The 10,118-nt window shown below is 52.1% G+C and overlaps 1 long non-coding RNA gene across 1 annotated transcript; it reads left to right on the top strand.

The window, feature by feature from the left end:
• The first annotated feature begins 2,929 nt into the window (after nt 1–2,929).
• LOC310702245 lies at nt 2,930–6,164 on the top strand. Its single transcript, XR_014523397.1, has 2 exons — nt 2,930–3,025; nt 4,554–6,164. It is a non-coding gene; the product is annotated as an uncharacterized lncRNA (long non-coding RNA).
• The last annotated feature ends 3,954 nt before the right edge of the window (nt 6,165–10,118 follow it).

Below are 10,118 nucleotides of genomic sequence, written 5' to 3'. Positions count from 1 at the left end.
AGCAGGCTTGCTTCTCCCACCCCAGCCTCCAGATCAGGTCGGGGAATAGCGGGATGGCGGAGCACCGCCATCCCGCTATTCCGCGACCTGATCTGGAGGTTGTGGGGCTGGGGGGGGGGGAGAAGCAGGCTTGCTTCTCCCGCCCCCAGCCTCCAGTTCAGGTCGGGGAATAGCGGGATGGCGGAGCGCCGCCATCCCGCTATTCCCCGACCTGATCTGGAGGTTGTGGGGATGGTGGGGGGGAGAAGCAGGCTTGCTTCTCCCACCCCCAGCCTCCAGATCAGGTTGGGGAATAGCGGGATGGCGGAGCGCTGCCATCCCGCTGTTCCCCGACCTGATCTGGAGGTTGTGGGGATGGTGGGGGGGAGAAGCAGGCTTGCTTCTCCCACCCCCAGCCTCCAGATCAGGTCGGGGAATAGCGGGATGGCGGAGCGCTGCCATCCCTCTGTTCCCCGACCTGATCTGGAGGTTGTGGGGATGGTGGGGGGGGGAGAAGCAGGCTTGCTTCTCCCACCCCCAGCCTCCAGATCAGGTCGGGGAATAGCGGGATGGCGGAGCGCCGCCATCCCGCTATTCCCCGACCTGATCTGGAGGTTGTGGGGCTGGGGGGGGAGAAGCAGGCTTGCTTCTCCCACCCCCAGCCTCCAGATCAGGTCGGGGAATAGCGGGATGGCGGAGCGCCGCCATCCCGCTATTCCCCGACCTGATCTGGAGGTTGTGGGGATGGTGGGGGGGAGAAGCAGGCTTGCTTCTCCCACCCCCAGCCTCCAGATCAGGTCGGGGAATAGCGGGATGGCGGAGCGCTGCCATCCCGCTGTTCCCCGACCTGATCTGGAGGTTGTGGGGATGGTGGGGGGGGGGAGAAGCAGGCTTGCTTCTCCCACCCCCAGCCTCCAGATCAGGTCGGGGAATAGCGGGATGGCGGCGCTTCGCCATCCCCCGAGCTTGTGGGGCTGGGGGGGGGGAGAAGCAGGCTTGCTTCTCCCCCCGCCAGCCTCCAGATCAGGTCGGGGAATAGCGGGGTGGCGGCTCTGCGCCTCCCCGCTGTCCCCAGCTTTTGGGTGCAGGCTGCTGCCCGCAAGCCTTGCGAGCCCGCGGGACATCCCGCCGGGCTTGCAAGACTTGGGATAGCTTCCTGAAGCCTGGAGAGCGAGAGGGGTCGGTGCGCACGGACCCCTCTCGCTCTCCAGGCTTCAGCAAAAGCCTGCATTCGCACCATAGGACGCACACACATTTCCCCTTCATTTTTGGAGGGGAAAAAGTGCGTCCTATAGTGCGAAAAATACGGTAATTGCCCTCTGAGTGGGAGAGAGAGTGGCTGAAGGAGTCAAGGCTTTATCTGTGTTGCACGAGGGAAGTGTCTTGCTCTAAGTAATAGCAGACATGGCCTGTGCACATACTGGCCAGATGGCTCTGTCCTTTCCTCTCCTCACGCCTGAAACCTACGCAGTTTGGCAAGTAAAGATGAAAGCGCTTTTACAGAGGGAAAAGCTATTTCACACGATAGAAGATGACCCTCCCGAGAAGGATGATGATGATTGGGCTGAGTGGCATGCTGCAGATATGAGAGCCCAAGGGACAATTGTTTTGAGTGTTTCAGACCACTTGCTGGTAAACTTAGAGGGTCAAGAGACTGCACGAGCTGTTTGGCATAAGTTGAGAGATATGCATTTGAGGCAAAATGCTGGTTCCAGTGTGATTTTCTTCAAGAAGCTGTGCAGGCTGCAGTTGGAGAAAGGTGGTGATTTGCCTAGCCATCTATCTCAGTTAAAGCGTCTCAGACAGGACCTTGTTCAGCGAGACCTGGCTATTTCAGAGGCTGTGTTTGCAATGTTGATGATCAATAGCCTAGATGAGTCTTATGATGGAGTAGCTGCCCAGATTTCTACAATGCCTTCAGACCGGCTAACAGAAGATTATGTGTCTAGCATGCTCTTGAATGAGTGGGATTGCAGACAGGCTGTTAGAGAAAGCCGGGACAATGGTGCTGTTAAAATTGTGCTTGAAAATGTGTCGTGAGTCTTCAGCAGGGGAAAGTGAAAGTGAAACTGCTGCTGTTAAAGCTTTGAAATTGAAGCGGTGCTTTTCGTGTGGAGCACAAGGCCATTTGAGTTTCCAGTGCAAGAAATCTTCAAAGAAGAAGGGAAACTTCAGAGGCAGAGGGGGAGGAGGAAGAAATCCCCAAGCACCTGCTACTTCAAAGGCTTTGATCTCTCGCTGCTCCAATCAACGTGGGCGGAGTTTCTTCGTGATCGACTCTGGCTGTTCAAACCACGTGGCCAAAGATAAGGATCTCTTTGTTCAGCTTGAGAAGCAAGAGAAAACAATTCATCAAGCAGATGGGACTGTTCTCACAAGTTTGGCTAAGGGAACTGTGTTCTTAAAGAGCCTGAATGCAACAATTAAGAATGTCCTGTATGCACCTGATATTCAGGACAATTTGTTGAGTGTTTCCCAGCTTGATCGTCAAGGGTTTAAGGTGGTGTTTGCTAAATCTCGCTGTGAAATTCTTAGAGATGGCAAGTTCATTCTATATGCAAAATGTGTAAATGGTTTGTACCAATTGCCTTTTGTTTCAGGTACAGGCACTGCAGAAGCAACTGTGAAAGAGTGTTGCAATTTGTCTGTTAATAAGAATGAGAAGATGCATGACCGATGTATTCATTATTACCACCGTGTTTATGGTCATTTGAATTTCCAGGCTGTGGCAAAAATGCCTGATATGGTTCAGGGTATGAAGTTGAAAGAATGTCCCTACCACATGAAATGTGTTTCTTGTGCTGAGAGTAAGGCAGGGCAAGCTCCCAAAGGTACAGAGTCTGGGAGAGAGGCCAAGAAACCATATGAAGTCATTCATGCAGACTTAGTGGGGCCTCTAGCGCTCTCTAGAGGCAATTGAAGGTTTTTCATGGTTCTGATAGACTCCTATTCGAAATATGTTTGGGTCTATATGCTGCAGAAAAAGTCTGAAGCCTTTACTAAGTTTCGCCAGTTTTGTAAATGGCTCAGGAATGTACATACAGTGGTGCCTCGCAAGACGAAATTAATTCGTTCCGCAAGTCTCTTCGTCTTGCGGTTTTTTCGTCTTGCGATGCACGGTTTCCCATAGGAATGCATTGAAAATCAATTAATGCGTTCCTAGGGAAACCGCCTTCAGACCAGGTCCGGGGACAGTCTGTCCCCCGACCTCTTCTGAAGGCTGAGGGGGGGGACAAGGGCTTTTCTTCCCACTGCCAGCCTTCAGAAGGCTGTTCTGAAGGCTGGCGGTGGGAAGAAAAGCCCTTCTTCCCACCTCCCGCCCCGCAAGCTCCGGGGACAGGAGGGCTTTGCTGCCGACCGCCATCATTGTAAAAGCCCCTGCTGTCCCGGGGCGATTTTAAAATGCTGGCGGGCGGGAGCGAAGTCTCCGCTGCCCCGGGGAGATTTTAAAATGCTGGGGGTCGGCAGCGAATGCTTCGCTCCCGCCCGCAAGCATTTTAAGATCGCCCGGGGCAGCGGAGAAGTCTCCGCTGTCCCGGGAAGGCAGGCGGGGGGAGCAAAGACTTTTGCCCCCGCGTGCCTTCAGAAGAGGTCCAGGACCTCGTTCCGATGCCCGGCGGCGGGGTGAGAGGTTCCCGCCCCCCCGCCCCGCTTCGGAGCAGCGTTCCGAAGCGGGGCGGCTGGGGCAGGTGTTCCCGCCCCCCGCCCCGCTTCGGAGCAGCGTTCCGAAGCGGGGCGGCTGGGGCAGGTGTTCCCGCCCCCCCGCCCCCCTTCGGAGCAGCGTTCCGAAGCGGGGCGGCTGGGACAGGTGTTCCCGCCCCCCTTCGGAGCAGCGTTCCGAAGCGGGGCGGCTGGGGCAGGTGTTCCCGCCCCCCCGCCCCCCTTCGGAGCAGCGTTCCGAAGCGGGGCGGCTGGGGCAGGTGTTCCCGCCCCCCGCCCCGCTTCGGAGCAGCGTTCCGAAGCGGGGCGGCTGGGGCAGGTGTTCCCGCCCCCCCGCCCCGCTTCGGAGCAGTGTTCCGAAGCCGGGCGGTGGGGGCAGGTGTTCCCTCCCCCCCCGCCCGGCTTCGGAGCACCGGGAGAAGCGATCTCCCCGCAGCCCCTTGCTTCAAAAGAGGTCCGGGGGCAGCGGGGAAGAAGCGCTGCGCTTCCCGCTGCCCCCGGACCTCTTTTGAAGCAAGGGGCTGCGGGGAGATCGCTTTTCCCCGCAAACCCTTGCTTCAAAAGAGGTCCGGGGGCAGCGCGAAGCGCTTCCCGCTGTCCCCGGACCTCTTTTGAAGCAAGGGGCGGTGGGGAGAAGCGATCTCCCCGCAGCCCCTTGCTTCAAAAAGGTCCGGGGGCAGCGGGAAGCGCTTCCCGCTGCCCCCGGACCTGGGGCTGCGGGGAGAAGATCGCTTCTCCCCGCCGCCCCTTGCTTCAAAAGAGAAGACCCGCTGTCCCCTGGGCAAGCTTCGTTTTGCGAAGCAAGCCCATAGGGAAATTCGTCTTGCGAGGCAACTCGAAAACGAAAAAACCTTTCGTTTTGCGAGTTTTTCGTCTCGCGAGGCGTTCGTCTTGCGGGGTACCACTGTAATGAGAATGTACGTTGTCTTTTCACAGACAGGGGTGGAGAGTTTTGTTCAGAGGAGTTGGAGAGTTTTCTTTCTGAACAGGGCATTGAGCATAGGACAGCCACGCCCAGATCACCCTGACAGAATGGTTTATGTGAGAGAGTAAACCAGACCCTGCAGCAAGGAATCAGAACACTGTTACATGATTCGGGGCTGCCCAATCCCTATTGGGCCGAAGCTCTTTCGTTTTTCTGTCACGTGTATAACAGGAGGTACCAGTCTGCTGTAAATTGCACCCCGTATGAGATGCTTCACGGAAGGAAGCCATGTGTAAAGCATTTTAAAATTTTTGGTTCGGAGGTTTGGGTGCACACCTCGCAGGGTGACAAACTGAGCAAGCGTGGAGAACATGGTGTTTTCCTGGGGTATGAGAAAGGGTCTTATCGTGTCCTGATCACAGACACAAAAACAATAAGGCTGACCAGGAGTATTGACGACAATCCACAATGGGACAGAGTTGGCGTTTTTCAGTGCCATCCCATTTGTGATGATGGTGCAAAAGGGGCAAAGACAGTTAAGAGGGAGGCAAGTGTTGTTGTTGGTGATAATTCTGATGCCAATGTAGTTCCAGATGATGGCACAGATTATCAGAGCCCAAAAGCCTCAGGTGAGTCTGACGCTGATTCAGACTTAGCAGCTCCATATACTTTAGCTCCCCATTCTCCCAAAGAGGAGGAAGCACCAGAACAAGAGGATCAGAGAGTTTTGCGCAGATCCGAGAGAACAACCAAGGGTGTACCACCGAAAAGGTTTTCTGAAGAGTTTGCAAAGGCTGCGGTCACGAGCAACTCTGGTGGGGTTTTTAAACCAGGCATGAAGTGTGCTAAGAGTAATAGCACAAAACGCTGCATTTATTTCCTTACCTGATATTTGAAGGAAAGCGTGTGTTTGAATACTGAAAATGGTTTGTTCAAATCTGCCTAATTAGAAATGTCAATTTGCATTTGAGAGGAAGAAATGTGTGTGAAGATTTTTCTAGAAGCTGCTTATTCATTTGTGTGTTCACAATGTGTATTTTGTGTAAACTACAGGTTGAGATTTGTGTTTTAACTCTTTCCTAATGGACACAGAGTGGTTGTAGTAACTGTTTAATGATGTGATAAAGTGTCTTAGATAAGGGGGAGAGAAATACCTGCAAATATGTAAACCAAGGTTGTAAGCAGAGAACAACTTTTGGAGTGTATGTGCAAATTGCAGTTATGTAGAAGATTCTTGAAATGGTTGGATGAAATGGGGGAGGATGAGGAGATTTCACCCCTCCCATACCCAAGAATCTCCTGATTATCTCCTGATGGTCTCTGCTGACTCTTCAGAGAGAAGGAGGCGTGTCCTGCTATCTACTTATTCTGCCCAGCACCACATCTTTGTGTGAGTGAGAGAGAGTCAGTCAGTCAGTCAGTCAGTCAGTCAGTCAGTGTATCGGAGAGAGAGAGTGTGTTAGAGATCCTAGAGATAAGGTTGCTGCTAAGAGCAGCTGCAGACTCTCAGTGTAGCATTGATTTATGCTTAGAATATTCAGCTCTGTATATAGTTTTGTATCATAGTTGTAGTTACAGAATAAAAGGAAGATATTCTACAGAGCTGCTCTCCGAGTGGTTTATACTCTGCAAGACTCTGCTGTGCAACGACTGTATTATTGAGACAGTGAATCCGGTGCTCTCAGCTCTAAGCTGTGAGTCCACAGCACTGTGACCTGTTCCTGTGAGAAAGGAGGTCTCTGGCGGTGCTACCCAGCTCGCCTAGCCCAGTCGGGGTTGAGGTACATGAGTCCAGTTGGTGCACTGGCTCAAGGGCGATGCTGACAGGAGGTGGAGAGGGAGAGAAGAGAAGAGAAGAGAAGAGAGAGCTCCGTTATTTGGTCAGGGCTGTGGCTAAAGGCCTTGGTCCAGCTTTTCTGGGAATTGTAGTCTCAGAATGTCCAATTGTAGTTGGCTGAGAAGGCTCAGAAACTTCTGAGAGGTTCCTCCCAGAACTACAGTTCCCAGAGTTCCTAGGAAGTGAAGATGGCTGTGAAGTCTCTGGACAGGGGTCAGCAACCTAAGGGCCACGGGCTGGTTCCGGCCCGAATGGGTTCTGGATCCGGCCCACGGAAGGTCTAGAAATTGCATCATGGTTCTGATTCATATAGTTTGGGCTGCACCATTCTTCTCTCTCTTTTTCTCTTCCTGACGGCGGCGCCTCCTCCCTCCCTTCTGGCTTCTCCCTGCCCTGCGGAGGAAGGGGGCTAGCCTTTGATTGGTGCCAGCAGCATTGTTTCCCTCCGATTGGTTGCAGAGTTCTTTCCTCCTCCCTCCCTCCTCCTAGAGCCGAGAGGAAAGGGCCTGGGCTTTGTTTGTGCCAGCATGGTTGCTCGACAGCCGCCATTTAAGGCAGCCCCTCTCCGGCCCTCAACTGGCTCACTGCTCCTGCCGCCGCAGCGAGTGGTTCCGTTCTGAGACACCCTCCCCGGGTTCTGGGGTGTATGAAGCCTTGTTTACCTGTTTTTAACTGCTTCCAAAAGCGTCTCCCCCTCCAATACAGGAGAGTGGAGAACACGCGTCTTGCAGAAGGAACCGCTCGCTGCATTCGGTAGCGGAGTTAAAAACAGGGAATCAAGGCTTCATACACCCCAGAACCCTGGGAGGGTCTCTCAGAACGGAACAGATATGCTGCGGTGCAGAACTGGGACCTTCAGAACTTTATTATTTTTTTGTTTAATCTTTGGATCGTGTAGTAACGAAAGAATGCGCACGCATACTCCGTCCCGCGGCGAGGTTTGAGGACAGTGATCTGGCCCTCGACTTTAAAAGGTTGCTGAGCCCTGTCTCTGGGGGTGCAAAAAAGAATTTGGAAGTGTTTGTTTTCATTCTTGGGGGCCATGCTATTTGGCAACCCTCTCTTTTTCAAGAGCTAATTTCAGGGCTATGAGAGCCTAAGGAAAAGCCTTTTGTTTGTTTTTAATAAAAAACCCCTTCAAAATGTGACAAATGTTTGTGGGGGCTCCATCTGTTGTTGCTGCTGCTGCTGAGGGGGCCCTGGATCTCACCCCCAAATGTCTGCCATGAAGGTAGCAGGATGGGAGAAGTCAAGTGCCCAGAATCAAAAAGGAAAAGTATTTTCTGCATCTGTCTTGAATGAAATGTATATGTCTGAAACCTCAGACAAAGCTCATGTTGACAGCATTGAAGCTGTTGTTCAGTAACCAATTAATGTCATATTTATCACTGCTGATAAATATGTCCTAAATAAACAACCATATATATTTGCCTTCTGGAAGGTGGGGCACGATGCTGAGGGAATCTGTATTATATCTGGAGGAGAGAAGGCGGAAGGGGGGGGGGAGCTCAGTGCACCCAGAAGACGCCAGTTGTTGGTTATAGTTGCATCTATACAAAGTGCATAGCCTTTGCCCCTCCATAAAGAAATGGGGAGGAGACAAGAGCTGGAATAGCTGACCAGAAGGAAATGTAACCTGGGAACTTCATGTTGCTCCCCAGCTCCCTGACCCCAAGAAAAGACTACTCCTCCAGGGAGGCAGGTGAGCATCACAGCTAAACCCCACATTATGCTCTCCAGCAGCTAATCGCTCAGAACAGGGCTTTTTTCATTCAGTTCTTTGTGTTGGGGGGAGGTTACCTTCCCTTCTTCCCTTGCAATCATGACAAAAATGAAACCTGCACGGCAATGCTTTCAGCCCCAGAAGAGGAGCTCCCCTTGGTGTCAGGGGAGGGGTCCAAGGGAGCATCTGAAGCCCTGCCTTCCCTTCTGTTGCTGGCCCCTTCCCCTCCTCTCTCTGCCATCCCTGTGCCACTCTTGACTCCACAGCAGGAGACTGGATCTGTCTGTGATGGTGAGATGTCCGGGCTGGTGGAAGGTCCACTTCCTGTTTCCTGCAGCTCCATCCTTCTTTCTCATGCAAGCTGGAGTCATGAAGCAGGTGAAAGCTGAGCACACCTAAGGGTGGCGCAGGGCGTGGGTGGGATTCTGCTTAACCTTTCCCTGTCTTCTCCTTTTCTGGATCCAAATCCCCACACAAAAAGGGGCAGTGTGAGGGCGCAATCAGTGTTATGGAGGTGCCCTGAAAATCATTGCTTTGTGACCGTAAGAGGCCCTTCTCAAAAAAACAAGCATCAAGAGAATTTAAGCTATAGAATTTAAAACAAACAGATAATTACAAAAAAAGAAAGCAGTCTGGTGCCACATTGCGTAGGAGTTACTTTAACACACTCTACCTGGGGCTGCCTTTGAAAAGAGCTCAGAAACTTCAATGGCTCAAAGAGCTGCAGACACACTGCTGACCAGGCCTGGCTATAGGCAGCACAGGACTCCCATATTAGAACAGCTCCGTCTGCCTAATTGTCTGTTTCTGGACACAATCAATGTTTCCACAAGAAGAGGAAGATAGATTTGGAGTGCCGCATTTTCAAAAAAGATGGACACACGACTATTTCTTTGTGGAGCTGAAAGGCATGCCCGTGTGCCTCATTTGTGGTGAGGCCCTCTCCGTCCTGAAGAAGGCCAATCTGCAGAGGCACTACAGGACGAAGCACATTCAGTACGAAGAGTTCCAAGGGCAGCTGCGCCAGGAGAAGGTCAAGGCGCTGAAAACGGACCTGTTGGGTAACCTGTGGCCCCTCCAGGTGATGTCAAATTGCAACTCACGTCTTCTTCAAATTGCAACTCACGTCCTCAAAATGGTTCAGCCTCCGCCACCTTTACTGCAGTCAACTGAAGGCAACCAACTATGCCCTGGGGCCCCCGATCTTTCTCACTGCCAATGAAAACTAATAAATGAATAGGAAGAGAAGCTACCCATGTCACACTGACACAAACACCTTGCATATGAACTTTGTAAAATAATGAAAGTGTACTACCCCTCCCCCCCGCTCGCTCTCCCCACCTCTCAATTCCCCAGCCTTACACTGTATACAACATTAAAATCAGTCTGTCTCTGATTTTTTATGATATCCAAAGTAACAGAGTAGCTTATAGTTAGGAAGCCAAACAGCTATTCTAGTTGATAGTTCCTTTTTACAGACTATACAGCGGCCAGACTCTTGCTATTCAAAAGAGCTTTACTTTCATAATCATATAACTGAGAAGAGTAGAAGAGGAGTCTGTAACCTGAAGTGTATGTAACACGAGGTACCACTGTACAATCTTCTGCTTATTCAAACACGGGCATGTTCTCCCTTGAATTCTCTTATAGTTTGTTATGAAATATTTTTCTTTCACATCAGCAGTATTGTCTCTATTCCTGCACAGGTTTCTGCTTGTTAACATTTAGTGGCCTCAAGGACCACATAACACCGGTCCTGAGAGATCTGCATTGGCTCCCAGTATGTTTCCGAGCACACTTCAAAGTGTTGGTGCTGACCTTTAAAGCCTTAAACGACCTCGGTCCTGTGTACCTGAAGGAGCATCTCCGCCCCCATTGTTCAGCCCGGCCACTGAGATCCAGTGCCGATGGCCTTCTGGCGGTTCCCTCATTGCGAGAAGTGAGGTTACAGGGAACCAGACAGAGGGCCTTCTCAGTAGTGGCACCCACCCTGT

The sequence above is a fragment of the Podarcis liolepis genome (assembly GCF_965112155.1).
Source record: "Podarcis liolepis genome assembly, chromosome: 2".
In the NCBI taxonomy this organism is placed as follows: domain Eukaryota; kingdom Metazoa; phylum Chordata; class Lepidosauria; order Squamata; family Lacertidae; genus Podarcis; species Podarcis liolepis.
Note: the sequence above shows the minus strand (reverse complement) of the source record. Positions and strands in the feature narration are given on the sequence as shown.